Source organism: Acipenser ruthenus, chromosome 43, assembly GCF_902713425.1.
Source record: "Acipenser ruthenus chromosome 43, fAciRut3.2 maternal haplotype, whole genome shotgun sequence".
Lineage (NCBI taxonomy): Eukaryota > Metazoa > Chordata > Actinopteri > Acipenseriformes > Acipenseridae > Acipenser > Acipenser ruthenus.
This window is the reverse complement of record NC_081231.1, coordinates 7,088,996-7,109,606: the sequence shown is the minus strand read 5'-3', so window position 1 is coordinate 7,109,606 and position 20,611 is coordinate 7,088,996. Positions and strand designations below refer to the sequence as shown.

The 20,611-nt window shown below is 38.6% G+C and overlaps 2 protein-coding genes across 3 annotated transcripts in view; one reads left to right on the top strand and one right to left on the bottom strand.

The window, feature by feature from the left end:
- Window positions 1–20,611, bottom strand: part of LOC117424012 (butyrophilin subfamily 1 member A1-like) — a 403,039-nt gene that overhangs the window by 50,377 nt on the left and 332,051 nt on the right. The gene's annotated exons all lie outside the window — the stretch shown is intronic.
- LOC131709363 (zinc finger protein ZFP2-like) overlaps window positions 1–20,611 on the top strand; it is a 319,568-nt gene that overhangs the window by 158,116 nt on the left and 140,841 nt on the right. The gene's annotated exons all lie outside the window — the stretch shown is intronic.

Genomic DNA, 20,611 nt, shown 5'->3' with positions numbered 1-20,611 from the left:
CTGGTCCTCCTTCCTTTCAAGAAGCAGCTTTGATAGAAGTGCTCAGGTAATTCAGGATAAGAGATATATCCCATTTGGTAATGGATACATTTCTATTTTCCCATACGGAAAGAACACATATTTTCAATATATTATAAATATAGTCATTGTACACTGTTTTATATGTTACCTATATGCAGCACATATCCGTATATTTATGTACATATATTCCTAATGTAAAAAAAAAGCAAACTGTGAACATATATGTTTAAAAATATGATGTAACTTGATTTGTATGCCATAAATATATTCTACACATTTATTTACAAAAATGTGAGTTATTGCACTTATTCCAAATAAAAACAATGAAAATAAGAAAATTACAATATTTTTGATGTTTATTAAGAAAATAAAAGTATCAGTATTTTTATCACACACCACATTTTCATAACTCGTGTAAAATCACATCTGCTAATCTAAATAGCATATATCAAATACATACAGCTTACATAAGATACAAGATACCTTAGTTACACAAGGCACAATTAAAGCTACCTTAACACCAACATAATTTAATTTTAACATTTTACTAAAGATCAATCCTCAATAACTATGAGATTTTCTATCAGTTGCTCCAATCCTTTGGGGCATATTTTCAACCTGTTTACTCTAGTCTTTAACTCCAATTACAAATGTCTGCTAATTTATCTAAACTAAAACCACCTAATATAATTTTGTTCAAATACGTCATTTGGTTTATTCTTTAATTTGTCAATTTTTAGACATGTTTACAGAGCAAGTACTTTTTCAAACCTGACTTTTTGTAACTCACATTTTCATCTACACAAAAGAAGCCCTGCTGCCTTCACCACAGACTGCATCCCCCATTGCAATTGTTACATAACAGTAATCCTTGAGAATAAAAAATGCTGCACATAATTTACTGCAACACATTTGCAAAAAAAAGTACATTCTATACCCCAACAAAAATAGTAACCCTGTCAGGTGTGGCAGAAATACCTGGGTTATGCATTGTGAACAGTTACTGTATTTTGGATTGTTACTGTTTCATTCATCTAGATGACAAAGATGGAAATAAGACTCCCACTGCACAGCAGTTGGAGCCATTTTGTGTTTTATGAGCTGCAGACTCTTGTTTTTTCTGCTTCTTCAGTACAGTTTATACAAGGACCTGCAGTTAGTAAAACCTAAAATGGACCAAACAGGTATGCATTAGGGGTCTTATTTCCACCTCTGATCAGATGTATAATTATATTTTATTATATCTCCAGTTTGAACATATTTTCATGAAATGACACAAATTGAAACTAGTTGAAACCTATCTGCACAGTTCAAAACGGTTTGGCTGTTTGCAAACAAAAGCAACAGTTTGGCCAGGTATATGTACAAAAACACATTTCTGCTGTATAACACAACTGTCCACTGCAACAAGATGGCCCAACTCAGGAGAAACTGGGAAAATGTGACTTAATCCTATGTTTAATGCATTATCAGAACATATTTTAAAATTCCTGTTCTGAAAGAACCTTCCTAATGCATAGCATTTCCTGCCGCAGCCAAGATCCAAAATTACAAATGTTTCTATTGAGAAAAAAGAAGAATCTTTCAATATAACAGTATAGCTGTTTCTCTTCTTTGCCTTTCTGTATAGTTTTGTGTGAACAATTTCTTTTCCAATAACAATTCTGTCATAATAAGTTGCAATTATTGTTGGATCCACTTCATTAACATAGCTGTGCAGTGCAAGATAATGCTCCCTTTTAAGAACTCTCTGACAAGATCGTCCCAAAGCAGCTCCACCTTCAATTTCCTCAGCAAACTTAATCTTTCTGTTTGTGCCTATGAAGTAGTTGAGTAACTCCCCTTTAGGTGTCCCAGCCATTTCAGTAGCATGCAAAAGCAAAGCCTTTTCAATCAGAAATTTTATGCAGTGCGCTTGCAGTTTCAGAAGAAGAAAAAAAACTGTAACTGATGGGATATGTAGTACTTTATACTTCGGTGGTCTATGCGATTACACCCTGTTGGTGTTATTAAGAACGCCAAGTACCAGAATGCAGAGCGGGACTGTTTTTTGTGCAGTGACCTGTTGGGGGGGGGGGGGGGGGGGAAACCGCGCAGAAAATTTAAAAACGGACGAGAAGGTGAAGGTAGTATGGCGGTGATGCACGCGTTGGTGAAGTGGGAAAGCGGGGTCGACAAAGACTCTTACAGCGTGATTCCAACTGCTTGGATTCGCAATTTTGATTTATTCAGCATTGCTGATGATGACGAAGAGACTACTCGAAGCTTCAGAGCAGAGTGGAGAGACACGAACAAACCTCCAAAAGGTGGATGGCCTGTCCATGAAGCGCAGATCATTATGAACGGTAAGTATGTTTTTTTTTAAAAAAGTCTTTACACGGTATTTGATATATATATATATAATCACAGTGTATTTGAAATGAAGGTTTATTTTATTCATTTGTTGTACTTCGTTCATACTGTTATAACATGGTAGGTGGTGCTGAGGGCGCTAAGAACTCGTCACACTTGACGACTCGCATTTGTAAGAACTATTTACTGTGTGCTGTGCTTTACAATAAAATCCCCAAACCCACAAAATAAATTAAACCAGATTTAATTTAACTTTGGTTTTGATTCAGTGTTGGCTGTCCATCTTAATTTGTATGGTCAAAGCGCAGTATTTTTATGACAAATAAATATAATCCCCACATATCTGGACATAATGCAGGGTTTTATTTATTTTATTTTTATTTTAGGAAAAGAAGGCGAACTAAGAAGAAAACTTAATGACCGAACGAAAATGCCCTCTCCTAAAAAGAGAGTACCTAAACCAAACAAAAAACTTCAGATTTCAGATGATAGTGACCTTGATGAACCGCAGTTACCGGTGAGATGTAATGTACTTCAAATATTAAATAAATGTATTGCAGTATTTTTTTTTATCATTTTCATTCATATATATATATATATATATATATATATATATATATATATATATATATATATATATATAAGAAATAAATAATAATAATAATAATAATAATAATAATAATAATAATATATAAGTAAGTTGGTTCTGTGGGTTCAGTTTATAAGATGTTTATTTTAATTGTCTAGTCCATAATTTCTAAAGTTAAAGTGAACATTTTACTTATTTTTTTACAATAAAATTAACGTGCAATATTATATTTGAGTGTCTTCTTAGAGCTGTTTCTTGATGAAATGTGATTGCAAAAAAGTGTGTGTGTGTGTGTGTATATATATATATATATATATATATATATATATATATATTTCATTTTAAACTTTTTTTCTCTCTGAATACAGCACAAAATAAAGCAAACCGATGGAGCTTCAAGAATGAGATCCCATAATATTCTACAGACATTTCAAGAGTCCAGTGAAGTTGAGCTACAGCAAAAAGTTCAGCAGCTCGAAAAGGAAAACACTAGACTTAAAAATGAAAACCAAGATCTTCGAAACCGTATGGCTGATGGTAAGTTTTTTATTTATAGCAAATAATTCCTTACCTTGATAAATGTTAGTCTTCAGTAATTTAGATTCCATGTGTGATTTTCCTGAGTAATGTATTATAGTTGATCATACTGAAGTAATCTAGAACCACAATACAGACTCTTAATGTGCACTGTCTAATAGTTTAATAATACTGTTTATTAAATAAATTAAGTTTTTCAACATAACTTGTGCAAATCCTCTACATTAATGACTATATGCATTGCATTAGACCTGGTAATTCTTGTATTGTCTCTTTCTTTTCTTTTTTTCTATTTTATTTGTAGCGAATGTTAATGACCCACAAAAAGGTCAGTTTGCTAATAACATACAGCAAGTCTCTCAAGTATAATTGCAGGCATTGATGGTTTTGTTTTCACTTTGTATTAAATATATTACTAAAAATGATTAGCATTTAATACTGAGGTTTTGTTCCCCAGAGATTCCAGACATTTTGGAAAATCTGAAAAAAATTGTAACAAAAGCCACGTCTATCAACGATGAAGCCAAAAGAGTGTCACCATCAAGTGGTTCTGACAGCCCCACACCAAACTGTTCTGACTCTGACAAAGAAGCACCAAAACAGGTATAACACTCTTGGTCTAAAATATTACAAAGACAAGGTAAAAATATATATATTGAAAAAATGTATTAGTTATAAACAATCTAATGATGCTACATTATCAGTTATATTCATATTTATAGTTGATAATAAGAATGTGATTGAGTTATGGGTGTCACAGATTCACTGACTTTATTTATTTATTTATTTTGTCTGTAAATTAATAGACTTAGAATTGAGACATACTGTGGTTTTTATAACAGATTTCTGTAACAAAATCACAGCCTTACTGATAATGTCTGAGTATTCCACTTAACATAATATAAGAATAGTTTGGGGGTGAACTTGTTTTTTATTTATGTCTTTTAGGTGGAAATATTCCCAGGCACGGGAGTTTATATTGACAAACTGTCCAGGATCCTTGCAGAGAGGTGCAGCACGAATACATCATATGTAAGAACCCTGACGGTTGCTGTCTTTGACATTCCAACATCACTAAAGAGCAATCCTCGTGGTGGTGGCAGCAAGAGAGATCCAACTTCGGAGAAAAAGACACCTCTGGAGCGCTTAAAGGTGGAAGCCATATATGGAATGTAAATGCTGTTGTACAAAATTTCCAACTCTCCTTTTTAACTCTGTAGAACAAAAAGGGTTAGCATTTCTAATGTTCCTTTGGCCTTTGTTTTAGTTTCAGAGACTAGAGTTAATTTATTAATAAATAATAATACCTTACATGTAGCAGCCAGAAAGATCCCAAAGTGCTTTACAGACTCACTTCACCCACCACTCAAGTGCAGCACCCTCTGGGGTGCAGCCATTTTGTACCAGCAGATTACTACACAGCAGTTAAGGTGGAGTCATAAGAAATTTGTTAGACCTGATTGAGGAAAGCCTGACTTGGAATTTAGCCACCTCACTCTTTCAACAACACCTTGTAAATCACCTTGGATTAATGCTTCAGACATATGAATACATAATAATAATAATAATAATAATAATAATAATAATAATAATAATAAATAGTGCCATGGGATCTTTGACAATATAAACTTTCATGTCTCATGTAAATTTGACTTTTGAGCAAATACTTCACATTTCAGTCCAGTTGTGCCACATCAATGCAATGCTTAAGCAAGGTATTAATGGAGAAAAGACTGCCTTTGCATAGCTGCTTCCCCAAGTACAGATTTTACTATGAACTGTAGTGTAAGACAAGTTTAAGAGCATACACCAAAACATTTTTTTTGTTTGTTTTTTAAGACAAGCAATTTTTTGGCTGTTATCTTTTTGGGTATTGTTTAAAAATAAGTTGTAATACTTTTGAATAGCACAGTATTTCAAAGTTATATAACAAAATCTGCATAGGACCATTGTGCTTCTTGTCTGTCCTGTCAACGTTCTTTAGGTGACCCCAATTTAATTGTAAATGGGGGGGGGGGGGGGGGGGGGGAATAAGAGTAAAGGTCTGAACTCTCAAAAACTGGTTTCTTTTAGAATTGTGATTTATTCTTCAAAAAAACTGTTTATCCTTTAAAAAAAAGTTTGCCGAGTGATATATGTCATATGTAATGTAATAGTAATTCTAAACTAAGCATATTGCATATGAGCTCATTACATAAAGAAATGTAAATGTTACTTATTTTTGAATAAGTGTTGAAAATAAACAAACATTTTGTGTATAAATCTTGCGTTCTTTTCTATGGAGGAAAAATACCAGGAATTATATTTATATGAAGTGTCAGTGTAGCATTCTATTTTCTGGTTACAGTGTGGGGTATGTAAACCTTTGACGACAACTATATTTATAAATGTTGTGTGTATATTTTAATGTTTTCACGTTTTTCTTCATTGGTTCATGGATATGAAAATATGTAGATTTGTATAGAACATTCACAAAATGAAGGGGTATATTTCCATTATAAAAAACAGTACATGTAAAGTATAAAAAGTATACATGCATTTAACTTATAAAAAAAATCATATTTAAACTATAAGAAACATATTTATATAAAAAAAAAACATTAAAATTATATAAAAAAAGCATATTTAAATGATTAAAAAAGCATATTTAAACTATAAAAACACATATTTGCAGTACAAATAACATATATGGGGAGCAATGTATGTTACATATACAAACACATAAAATCCTTATATTGTACATACTACAAAAAGGGGCCAATTTTGTGCCAAAACCACATATGGTTTATATATGAACATATATAAATACACATACAAAAGCAACATAAAAAAACAGGCATATAAGCTGAACATATATTGCTTTTAATATATGTAAAATATATGTTCTTTCCGTATGGGGAGAGAGAGAGAGAGAGAGAGCTACTGTTAGTGTGAAGTATCAATGGAGTCACCAGCATACGACATTTCAACAGAAGGGTGAAATTACTGACAAATACTGTATAAAAAATACAAATGGTTAGAAACGCTGATTATATTCTGTAAATATATGAAATATTCTGATATTTCAATTCATTGTAGCAGAACTGCAGTATCAAGTGGCAACTGAGTCACCACCAGGGGGCAGCACTGCACTCACTACCCTGTGAGAGGGATTCGTTTTTAACTATCTAATATGACAGACCACAGTCAATCCAGATTTCAATGTGCATTTCTGTCATGTCTGACTGAAGTAGACAACAAATGAATACTAACCAGCGTTTTAAAACCCATCTTCTTATTACCTTTACTGACATTATCACAGGCCCCTCTTTTATTGGGATGGAATGTTTGGCTCCTCCCCTGTTTTTTACATTAATGTGAGTTCAACCACAACACATGAAGTACAGGAAGCAGCAGAAACATTATCTGTCGTCTTTGAAATATCTGCATGTTCCAAACTGAAGTCTAATAGACTAGAAACAATACAAGCTCTTCTACAAAAGAACATGAGAAAATCACTGCCTGTCTGGTCACTGGAAACCCTAACAATTGTTCTCACTCATTTAAACTGAGTTACATTCATTACTGTGTTGTTTCAAATGGATGTATTCATCAAGAAGCACTTATGAAGTTGAATTGGTCAGCAGTCAGCCAATGTAATATTCTCATCAAAGCGTTCCAGCAATACCACACACAGCCTCTAGGTGGAGCACACTATGGCACTGTAATGGTGTTTGATGGAGTCATTCATTGTTTTATTTAACCAAGTTAAATTGTTATATTGGACAGAAGAAAAGGAAAGATGATTTCAGAAAAGTGTTTTTTATAGATGATCAGGAAGCAGGATGAGAATCTTTACCAGTCTCTTCACTTTGTGACTGCATTGCCACAGCCTATTTTCAACACACACACCTAACATGAAAAGTGTCATTTCTCAAACGAGCTTCATGCTTTTCAACCATGAATTGTAAATCCTGTTTTTAAACTGTGTTCACATTGTAAACTGTTCTCTTACCTTCATACTGTCTGGAGCAGCTCACTACAGTCAGCACTGAAAAACACAAGAGAGACAGTCAGGGACTAGACCCTTATAAAAGCACCACAGTCATGTTGCTGTTTCCAATGCTTTTACCATTGTTATACCATGCTCATCAGTTATAGGTGCTGCCATACATACATGTAACATGTGATAACACAGGGAGAAGTAAGAGCCAGCGCCATCTAGTGATCGGACACTTTTGATCAGGTTTCCTTCTCTTGTTTTGTTAGTAACACACTGCTGTGCACTACTTGGTGCTGGTGTATATAATAATATAAAGACACTCTAATCTAGCCTATATTAAATATGTACATGACAGGCAGCTCCTGAACTCATAGTCAAAGCACCTTAACACAGACTTACCAAATAATACAAACACAAGATTTGAGTCATTTCAGTAAGAACCCTGTGAATGATTGTAAAGGTGAGGGAAGAGTAAAAACAAAGCAAGACAATGTCACATGATAATAATCCTTCATTAACTTGGACACACGCATGGGGTTTAGGAAACTGACAGATCTGTAGCTGTAGTTCAGCATTCATACTGATTCCAGTGTTCATAGTGAAGAGAAGAAAGCAGACTTGAGTTGTGAATTCAATTCAATAATGGGTGTGATCAGTGTAACAGGGAGAATGCTGGGCACACACTGCTGACCACACACCGCAGGTGAGCATCTTAACCCCTGTGGAATAGAGCCAGGCTCCTCTGCATGTGTGCTTATAGAGCTTTTAACATTCTCACCAGCAGGTGTCAGAATCCACAATTACAGTGCATCACACAACACTGCCCATTACACTGGCAATTATCTATTAGTTTATTCATTGTGATCCATAAGATAGGGTGTGTGGGTGATTCACTGATACACTACAGGAATGGTTAGTATATTATAGCAGGATCACAATGAATCACCAGTCCCCCTTATCCTCTCAGTCCTGAATGCTACAGTAGTGTGGTACGATGTGTTGGTGATTCACTGATACACTACAGGAATGGTTAGTATATTATAGCATGATCTCAATGAATCACCAGTCCCCCTTATCCTCTCAGTCCTGAATGCTACAGTAGTGTGGTAGGATGTGTGGGTGATTCACTGATACACTACAGGAATGGTTAGTATATTATAGCATGATCTCAATGAATCACCAGTCCCCCTTATCCTCTCAGTCCTGAATGCTACAGTAGTGTGGTAGGATGTGTGGGTGATTCACTGATACACTACAGGAATGGTTAGTATATTATAGCATGATCTCAATGAATCACCAGTCCCCCTTATCCTCTCAGTCCTGAATGCTACAGTAGTGTGGTAGGGTGTGTGGGTGATTCACTGATACACTACAGGAATGGTTAGTATATTATAGCATGATCACAATGAATCACCAGTCCCCCTTATCCTCTCAGTCCTGAATGCTACAGTAGTGTGGTAGGGTGTGTGGGTGATTCACTGATACACTACAGGAATGGTTAGTATATTATAGCATGATCACAATGAATCAAGTCCCCCTTATCCTCTCAGTCCTGAATGCTACAGTAGTGTGGTAGGGTGCGTGGGTGATTCACTGATACACTACAGGAATGGTTAGTATATTATAGCAGGATCACAATGAATCACCAGTCCCCCTTATCCTCTCAGTCCTGAATGCTACAGTAGTGTGGTAGGGTGTGTGGGTGATTCACTGATACACTACAGGAATGGTTAGTATATTATAGCAGGATCACAATGAATCACCAGTCCCCCTTATCCTCTCAGTCCTGAATGCTACAGTAGTGTGGTAGGGTGTGTGGGTGATTCACTGATACACTACAGGAATGGTTAGTATATTATAGCATGATCACAATGAATCACCAGCCCCTCCTTATCCTCTCAGTCCTGAATGCTACAGTAGTGTGGTAGGGTGTGTGGGTGATTCACTGATACACTACAGGAATGGTTAGTATATTATAGCATGATCACAATGAATCACCAGCCCTCCTTATCCTCTCACTCCTGAATGCTACAGTAGTGTGGTAGGGTGTGTGGGTGATTCACTGATACACTACAGGAATGGTTGGTATATTATAGCATGATCTCAATGAATCACCAGTCCCCCTTATCCTCTCAGTCCTGAATGCTACAGTAGTGTGGTAGGATGTGTGGGTGATTCACTGATACACTACAGGAATGGCTGGTATATTATAGCATGATCACAATGAATCACCAGTCCCCCTTATCCTCTCAGTCCTGAATGCTACAGTAGTGTGGTAGGATGTGTGGGTGATTCACTGATACACTACAGGAATGGTTAGTATATTATAGCATGATCTCAATGAATCACCAGTCCCCCTTATCCTCTCAGTCCTGAATGCTACAGTAGTGTGGTAGGATGTGTGGGTGATTCACTGATACACTACAGGAATGGTTAGTATATTATAGCATGATCTCAATGAATCACCAGTCCCCCTTATCCTCTCAGTCCTGAATGCTACAGTAGTGTGGTAGGATGTGTGGGTGATTCACTGATACACTACAGGAATGGTTAGTATATTATAGCATGATCTCAATGAATCACCAGTCCCCCTTATCCTCTCAGTCCTGAATGCTACAGTAGTGTGGTAGGATGTGTGGGTGATTCACTGATACACTACAGGAATGGTTAGTATATTATAGCAGGATCACAATCAATCACCAGTCCCCCTTATCCTCTAAGTCCTGAATGCTACAGTAGTGTGGTAGGATGTGTGGGTGATTCACTGATACACTACAGGAATGGTTAGTATATTATAGCAGGATCACAATCAATCACCAGTCCCCCTTATCCTCTCAGTCCTGAATGCTACAGTAGTAAAACTGATATAAACACAACATACAAGATAAAACATGCATTCTACACATGGGGAATCAGCATATAGGAACCACCTCAACTTTTCAATTCTATAAAATGCTTTTCAATGCTATAAAACTTAGAACGATTTTAACACTATTTCTAACTGCTTTCTTACTGCATAAATATCAGCTGCTATATAATAAACTGATGTCTGCTTGTAAAATAAAATACAATAAAGATACACACAGCAGCTTCATGAATATCAAACAGACTGAAAAGGGTCAGAACAATCTTTTACTCCATAAAAACATTCATGGAGGGCAGATGTTGCAATCAACATTATTAACTAGCAATACAAAGTATATTAGTAGGATTTTACATTCAGCTGTCAGAAAGCCATAAACAACACAGGAGACCCACAATCACTGGGTAATGAAATAAATACTTTAATCATAGAAAACAGTGCTTTCCTCTTGTGGGAACGAGCCATTACTAATGTAAAGTTTGTATTTCACCTCACAGCAGAGCTAAATGTGAACGAGCCATTACTAATGTAAAGTTAGTATTTCACCTCCCAGCAGAGCTAAATGTGAACGAGCCATTACTAATGTAAAGTTTGTATTTCACGTCCCAGCAGAGCTAAATGTGAACGAGCCATTACTAATGTAAAGTTTGTATTTCACCTCCCAGCAGAGCTAAATGTGAACGAGCCATTACTAATGTAAAGCTTGTATTTCACCTCCCAGCAGAGCTAAATGTGAACGAGCCATTACTAATGGAAAGTTTGTATTTCACCTCCCAGCAGAGCTAAATGTGAACGAGCCATTACTAATGTAAAGTTTGTATTTCACCTCCTAGCAGAGCTAAATGTGAACGAGCCATTACTAATGTAAAGTTTGTATTTCACCTCCCAGCAGAGCTAAATGTGAACGAGCCATTACTAATGTAAAGTTTGTATTTCACCTCCCAGCAGAGCTAAATGTGAACGAGCCATTACTAATGTAAAGCTTGTATTTCACCTCCTAGCAGTGCTAAATATGAACGAGTCATTACTAATGTAAAGTTTGTATTTCACCCCCCAGCAGAGCTAAATGTGAACGAGCCATTACTAATGTAAAGTTTGTATTTCACCTCCTAGCAGAGCTAAATGTGAACGAGTCATTACTAATGTAAAGTTTGTATTTCACCTCCTAGCAGAGCTAAATGTGAACGAGCCATTACTAATGTAAAGTTTGTATTTCACCTCCTAGCAGAGCTAAATGTGAACGAGCCATTACTAATGTAAAGTTTGTATTTCACCTCCCAGCAGAGCTAAATGTGAACGAGCCATTACTAATGTAAAGATTGTATTTCACCTCCTAGCAGAGCTAAATGTGAACGAGCCATTACTAATGTAAAGTTTGTATTTCACCTCCCAACAGTGCTAAATGTGAAAGAGCCATTACTAATGTAAAGTTTGTATTTCACCTCCCAGCAGTGCTAAATGTGAATGAGCCATTACTAATGTAAAGATTGTATTTCACCTCCTAGCAGAGCTAAATGTGAACGAGCCATTACTAATGTAAAGTTTGTATTTCACCTCCTAGCAGTGCTAAATGTGAACGAGCCATTACTAATGTAAAGTTTGTATTTCACCTCCTAGCAGAGCTAAATGTGAACGAGCCATTACTAATGTAAAGTTTGTATTTCACCTCCTAGCAGTGCTGAATGTGAACGAGCCATTACTAATGTAAAGTTTGTATTTCACCTCCTAGCAGTGCTAAATGTGAACGAGCCATTACTAATGTAAAGTTTGTATTTCACCTCCTAGCAGAGCTAAATGTGAACGAGCCATTACTAATGTAAAGTTTGTATTTCACCTCCTAGCAGTGCTGAATGTGAACGAGCCATTACTAATGTAAAGTTTGTATTTCACCTCCTAGCAGTGCTGAATGTTTGTTTAACTCCCCCTCCCCACATTGTTTGTGTGGCCTGTGAAGCAAATATCAAATTCAGTGTATATTTCTTAAATAGAATGTGACACATGTTGCTAAAGCTGATAACATTCTGGTAAATAAAGAAATAACACTGAATAAATCAAGCGCTCGTGTGCTCGCTTCCTGTGCTCAGTTTAACACTTTGTTCCAACAGGAAGTGTCAGTGAGCTGCTGTAGCTACAGTTCAGACCAGTTCAAAGGGCCTCAGCAGCATCAGCATACATCACTGTGAGAGGACTTTCTGTACCACTATTTTAAATATATATATATATAAAATGAATAAAATACAAGCCCGCTGGTTTCCAGGTTCTTCTCATTGATCAATTTAGTAATCCTGCACATGCATGTTTTTATTCTTTAGCACACTTCCCTGTCCTGTACCATGTGGTATCCTGCAGTTCCATACTTCCATTTCATTTACTTACATTGACTAGCTTTTCTACACTTTACTACACTTTTACCATGAAACACTTCCCTGCTTCACCATGCATACAGTGTGTTTCACAATACTCTCTGTCATTTACCTGGCTTGCACATTCTGCTTTTACCATGAAACTCTTCCCTGCTTTACCATGCATACAGTGTGTTTCACAATACTCTCTGTCATTTACCTGGCTTGCACATTCTGCTTTTACCATGAAACTCTTCCCTGCTTCACCATGCATACAGTGTGTTTCACAATACTCTCTGTCATTTACCTGGCTTGCACATTCTGCTTTTACCATGAAACTCTTCCCTGCTTTACCATGCATACAGTGTGTTTCACAATACTCTCTGTCATTTACCTGGCTTGCACATTCTGCTTTTACCATGAAACTCTTCCCTGCTTTACCATGCATACAGTGTGTTTCACAATACTCTCTGTCATTTACCTGGCTTGCACACTCTGCTTTTACCATGAAACTCTTCCCTGCTTCACCATGCATACAGTGTGTTTCACAATACTCTCTGTCATTTACCTGGCTTGCACACTCTGCTTTTACCATGACATTCCCACAAGACACCACCTCAAAATAGAATTTAAATTACGATCGAATCTTTCACTCTAACTGTCCCCAAACCAGATGGATAATCAGCAGCATGTTTAATAAAGCACCAGCAATAATACTTACATATCAGTGCAGCGACTTCACAAGCCTGCATTCTGTCTGGAGACACTTTCAGAAAGCTGAGCTCAGTGTAGAAACTTCACAGTTTTTGAAGCTGTAAACTTACAGGTTCCTCCCACTGTGCCTGTTTATTAAATGACCACAAACCTCTTTCTAATATGTCTGTTTTTTTGTCATCTGATAGAACATTAGCCACGTGATCTCATTTCAGGGAATATTTATTTTTACACTTGGCATCTAACAACTTCCTCATTATATTTAAGAAGTTAAAATTACGATAAGCAACTAGCTGCTGGAAAACAAAACTGGTGAAAGCAGCACTGTTCAAATGAGTGGATTGAAGCACTTCTCTACACACAGTGCTGAGGGGATGGAATGGGTTTCCTGTTCAAATGAGTGGATTGAAGCACTTCTCTACACACAGTGCTGAGGGGATGGAATGGGTTTCCTGTTCAAATGAGTGGATTGAAGCACTTCTCTACACACAGTGCTGAGGGGATGGAATGGGTTTCCAGTTCAAATGAGTGGATTGAAGCACTTCTCTACACACAGTGCTGAGGGGATGGAATGGGTTTCCTGTTCAAATGAGTGGATTGAAGCACTTCTCTACACACAGTGCTGAGGGGATGGAATGGGTTTCCATGTTGTTGGTTCTGAATCACTGGGATCCTTTAAGACCTGATAAAATATTGGGATCAACCAGCTAGTAGGGACTGGAGGAGCACTGATGGGCTGAATGGCCTCCTCTTATTTTCTTATAAATGTTTTAAATACAGGTTGAAAAAACTTGTACTGGCAAATGGAATAATAAACACACACACACACACACACACACACACGAACACACACACACGAACACACACACGCTGACACCCCCACACACACACACACGAACATGCACACACAAATACACACTGACATCCCCGCCACGCACACGCACACGCACACACACACTGACCCCCCCCCCCCCCCAACACGCACACACACACACTGACACACACACATTCCTATATTTATGGGGACTTTTCATTGACTCTCACTATATTTTCATTTACTATTTCTAACTCCAGTCACACAAAACTCCACAAAGGCGAAAGTCAAACAACAAACTAAATATTTTGGTACTTATTTATTTATTTATTATTTATTTATTTATTTTGAAGGCATATTTAGTTCTTAAAAAGATGTTTTACAAAGTGGGGACGTTGTTTTTTCTATCTTTGTGGGGACATTTTCTCAAATTTTGTCTGCACATTGATACTAATGCCTGCCCTCCCACCCACACATTTTTACACTTCCTACAGAGTACAAAGCTACAGTGCCTTGCGAAAGTATTCGTCCCCCTTGAACTTTGCGACCTTTTGCCACATTTCAGGCTTCAAACATAAAGATATGAAACTGTAATTTTTTGTGAAGAATCAACAACAAGTGGGACACAATCATGAAGTGGAACGAAATTTATTGGATATTTCAAACTTTTTTAACAAATAAAAAACTGAAAAATTGGGCGTGCAAAATTATTCAGCCCCCTTAAGTTAATACTTTGTAGCGCCACCTTTTGCTGAGATTACAGCTGTAAGTCGCTTGGGGTATGTCTCTATCAGTTTTGCACATCGAGAGAATGAAATTTTTGCCCATTCCTCCTTGCAAAACAGCTCGAGCTCAGTGAGGTTGGATGGAGAGCATTTGTGAACAGCAGTTTTCAGTTCTTTCCACAGATTCTCGATTGGATTCAGGTCTGGACTTTGACTTGGCCATTCTAACACCTGGATATGTTTATTTGTGAACCATTCCATTGTAGATTTTGCTTTATGTTTTGGATCATTGTCTTGTTGGAAGACAAATCTCCGTCCCAGTCTCAGGTCTTTTGCAGACTCCATCAGGTTTTCTTCCAGAATGGTCCTGTATTTGGCTCCATCCATCTTCCCATCAATTTTAACCATCTTCCCTGTCCCTGCTGAAGAAAAGCAGGCCCAAACCATGATGCTGCCACCACCATGTTTGACAGTGGGGATGGTGTGTTCAGGGTGATGAGCTGTGTTGCTTTTACGCCAAACATAACGTTTTGCATTGTTGCCAAAAAGTTTGATTTTTGTTTCATCTGACCAGAGCACCTTCTTCCACATGTTTGGTGTGTCTCCCAGGTGGCTTGTGGCAAACTGTAAACGACACTTTTAATGGATATCTTTAAGAAATGGCCTTCTTCTTGCCACTCTTCCATAAAGGCCAGATTTGTGCAGTATACGACTGATTGTTGTCCTATGGACAGAGTCTCCCACCTCAGCTGTAGATCTCTGCAGTTCATCCAGAGTGATCATGGGCCTCTTGGCTGCATCTCTGATCAGTCTTCTCCTTGTATGAGCTGAAAGTTTAGAGGGACGGCCAGGTCTTGGTAGATTTGCAGTGGTCTGATACTCCTTCCATTTCAATATTATCGCTTGCACAGTGCTCCTTGGGATGTTTAAAGCTTGGGAAATCTTTTTGTATCCAAATCCGGCTTTAAACTTCTCCACAACAGTATCTCGGACCTGCCTGGTGTGTTCCTTGTTCTTCATGATGCTCTCAGCGCTTTAAACGGACCTCTGAGACTATCACAGTGCAGGTGCATTTATACGGAGACTTGATTACACACAGGTGGATTCTATTTATCATCATTAGTCATTTAGGTCAACATTGGATCATTCAGAGATCCTCACTGAACTTCTGGAGAGAGTTTGCTGCACTGAAAGTAAAGGAGCTGAATAATTTTGCACGCCAAATTTTTCAGTTTTTTTATTTGTTAAAAATGTTTGAAATATCCAATAAATTTCGTTCCACTTAATGATTGTGTCCCACTTGTTGTTGATTCTTCACAAAAAATTACAGTTTCATATCTTTATGTTTGAAGCCTGAAATGTGGCAAAAGGTCGCAAAGTTCAAGGGGGCCGAATACTTTCGCAAGGCACTAATATATATATATATATATATATATATATATATATATATATATATATATATATATATATATATATATATATATATATATATAATTGTTTATTTACAGATTACCAGATACTCATTTTTAATTCATCAATAAAAACACCCTGAACTGCAGCGATGACACTAACGCTTTGTTTTAATTAGGGAAGATGTCCAGGAAACACTGTCTAGTGTCTTTAGACCTCCATCCAATTTACCTTTTCCTGCTAAGGTTTTAGAGAAGGTGGGAGCTGGCCAATGCAATATATTTCTGGGTGATAACCAAGAACTTGAAAAGTTTAAATCGGGCTTTAGATCTGGTCACAGTACAGAGACTGCCCTAGTCAAAGTGCTGAATGATTTACTAATGAGCGCAGACTCCAGTCACATATCCATTCTGGTTCTGTTAGATCTAAGTGCAGCATCTGATACTATTGATCATGCTAGTTTAACTGATCGCCTTGAAAGTTGGATAGGGCTTTCAGGAACTGTTTTAGACTGGCTTAGGTCATATCTTACAGACAGGCAGAATTTTGTTTCAATAGCAGACTCTGTATCACAATTATCCACTATCTCCTGTGGTGACCCCAGGGCTCCATTCTTGGCCCCTTACTATTCTCCTTATACATGCTACCATTGGGCATGATTATCTGTAAACACCATGTACATCTTCACTGTGATGCTGATGACACAACTTTACATCTCTGTGAAACCTGGGGATATATCGGTTGTCTCCACCCTAATTGCATGTCTGTCGGAGGTGGAAAGCTGGATGTCCCAACATTTTTTGCAGTTAAATTCAGGTAAGACTGAAGTTGGAGCAGAAATTGGAGTTGGTAAATTCTATAAAAACTAATTTAGGTAAATATAATTCAAATATAAATTCCAAAGCCAGAAACCTGGGATTTGTAATTGATTCTGATTTATGATTTGAGGGCCATATTCACAATACCACTAAAGTGTCCTTTTATTATTTATGTAACATTGCCAAGATTAGGTCTTTTTTAATCATTGCCTGATGCTGAGAAGCTAATTCATGTGTCTGTGCTGTGTGTCTGTACTGTATGTGTGTCAGTGTGTCTGTGCTGTGTAGCTGTACTGTATGTGTGTCAGTGTGTCTGTACTGTGTGTCTGTACTGTATGTGTGTCAGTGTGTCTGTGCTGTGTGTCTGTACTGTGGATGTGTGTCAGTGTGTCTGTGCTGTGTGTCTGTACTGTGGATGTGTGTCAGTATGTCTGTGCTGTGTGTCTGTACTGTATGTGTGTCAGTGTGTCTGTGCTGTATGTGTGTCAGTGTGTCTGTGCTGTGTATCTGTACTGTATGTGTGTCAGTGTGTCTGTGCTGTGTGTCTGTACTGTATGTGTGTCAGTGTGTCTGTGCTGTGTGTCTGTACTGTATGTGTGTCAGTGTGTCTGTGCTGTGTGTCTGTACTGTATGTGTGTCAGTGTGTATGTGCTGTGTGTCTGTACTGTATGTGTGTCAGTGTGTCTGTGCTGTGTGTCTGTACTGTATGTGTGTCAGTGTGTCTGTGCTGTGTGTCTGTACTGTATGTGTGTCAGTGTGTCTGTGCTGTGTGTCTGTACTGTATGTGTGTCAGTGTGTCTGTGCTGTGTGTCTGTACTGTATGTGTGTCAGTGTGTCTGTCTGTACTGTATGTGTGTCAGTGTGTCTGTGCTGTGTGTCTGTACTGTATGTGTGTCAGTGTGTCTGTGCTGTGTATCTGTACTGTATGTGTGTCAGTGTGTCTCTGCTGTGTGTCTGTACTGTATGTGTGTCAGTGTGTCTGTGCTGTGTGTCTGTACTGGATGTGTGTCAGTGTGTCTGTGCTGTGTGTCTGTGCTGTATGTGTGTCAGTGTGTCTGTGCTGTGTGTCTGTACTGTATGTGTGTCAGGGTGTCTGTGCTGTGTGTCTGTACTGTATGTGTGTCAGTGTGTCTGTGCTGTGTATCTGTACTGTATGTGTGTCAGTGTGTCTGTACTGTGTGTCTGTACTGTATGTGTGTCAGTGTGTCTGTGCTGTGTGTCTGTACTGTATGTGTGTCAGTGTGTCTGTGCTGTGTGTCTGTACTGTATGTGTGTCAGTGTGTATGTGCTGTGTGTCTGTACTGTATGTGTGTCAGTGTGTCTGTGCTGTGTGTCTGTACTGTATGTGTGTCAGTGTGTCTGTGCTGTGTGTCTGTACTGTATGTGTGTCAGTGTGTCTGTGCTGTGTGTCTGTACTGTATGTGTGTCAGTGTGTCTGTGCTGTGTGTCTGTACTGTATGTGTGTCAGTGTGTCTGTCTGTACTGTATGTGTGTCAGTGTGTCTGTGCTGTGTGTCTGTACTGTATGTGTGTCAGTGTGTCTGTGCTGTGTATCTGTACTGTATGTGTGTCAGTGTGTCTCTGCTGTGTGTCTGTACTGTATGTGTGTCAGTGTGTCTGTGCTGTGTGTCTGTACTGGATGTGTGTCAGTGTGTCTGTGCTGTGTGTCTGTGCTGTATGTGTGTCAGTGTGTCTGTGCTGTGTGTCTGTACTGTATGTGTGTCAGGGTGTCTGTGCTGTGTGTCTGTACTGTATGTGTGTCAGTGTGTCTGTGCTGTGTGTCTGTACTGTATGTGTGTCAGTGTGTCTGTGCTGTGTGTCTGTACTGTATGTGTGTCAGTGTGTCTGTGCTGTGTGTCTGTACTGTACGTGTGTCAGTGTGTCTGTGCTGTGTGTCTGTACTGTATTGTGTCAGTGTGTCTGTGCTGTGTATCTGTACTGTATGTGTGTCAGTGTGTCTGTACTGTGTGTCTGTACTGTATGTGTGTCAGTGTGTCTGTGATGTGTATCTGTACTGTATGTGTGTCAGTGTGTCTGTGCTGTGTGTCTGTACTGTATGTGTGTCAGTGTGTCTGTGCTGTGCGTCTGTACTGTATGTGTGTCAGTGTGTCTGTGCTGTGCATCTGTACTGTATGTGTGTCAGTGTGTCTGTGCTGTGCGTCTGTACTGTATGTGTGTCAGTGTGTCTGTGCTGTGCATCTGTACTGGATGTGTGTCAGTGTGTCTGTGCTGTGTGTCTGTACTGTATGTGTGTCAGTGTGTATGTGCTGTGTGTCTGTACTGGATGTGTGTCAGTGTGTCTGTGCTGTGTGTCTGTACTGTATGTGTGTCAGTGTGTCTGTGCTGTGTGTCTGTACTGTATGTGTGTCAGTGTGTCTGTGCTGTGTGTCTGTACAGTATGTGTGTCAGTGTGTCTGTGCTGTGTGTCTGTACTGGATGTGTGTCAGTGTGTCTGTGCTGTGTGTCTGTACTGGATGTGTGTCAGTGTGTCTGTGCTGTGTGTCTGTACTGGATGTGTGTCAGTGTGTCTGTGCTGTGTGTCTGTACTGTATGTGTGTCAGTGTGTCTGTGCTGTGTGTCTGTACTGGATGTGTGTCAGTGTGTCTGTGCTGTGTGTCTATACTGTATGTGTGTCAGTGTGTCTGTGCTGTGTGTCTGTACTGTATGTGTGTCAGTGTGTCTGTGCTGTGTATCTGTACTGTATGTGTGTCAGTGTGTCTGTGCTGTGTGTCTGTACTGTATGTGTGTCAGTGTGTCTGTGCTGTGTATCTGTACTGTATGTGTGTCAGTGTCTGTGCTGTGTGTCTGTACAGTATGTGTGTCAGTGTGTCTGTGCTGTGTATCTCTACTGTATGTGTGTCAGTGTGTCTGTGCTGTGTGTCTGTACTGGATGTGAGTCAGTGTGTCTGTGCTGTGTGTCTGTGCTGTATGTGTCAGTCTGTCTGTGCTGTGTGTCTGTGCTGTATGTGTGTCAGTGTGTCTGTGCTGTGTGTCTGTACTGTATGTGTGTCAGTGTGTCTGTGCTGTGTGTCTGTACTGTATGTGTGTCAGTGTGTCTGTGCTGTGTGTCTGTACTGGATGTGTGTCAGTGTGTCTGTGCTGTGTGTCTGTACTGGATGTGTGTCAGTGTGTCTGTGCTGTGTGTCTGTACTGGATGTGTGTCAGTGTGTCTGTGATGTCTGTCTGTACAGTATGTGTGTCTGTGCTGTCTGTCTGTATTGTATGTGTGTCAGTGTGTCTGTGCTGTGTGTCTGTACTGTATGTGTGTCAGTGTGTCTGTGCTGTGTGTCTGTACTGTATGTGTGTCAGTGTGTCTGTACTGTATGTGTGTCAGTGTGTCTGTGCTGTGTGTCTGTACTGTGGATGTGTGTCAGTGTGTCTGTGCTGTGTGTCTGTACTGTATGTGTGTCAGTGTGTCTGTGCTGTGTGTCTGTACTGTATGTGT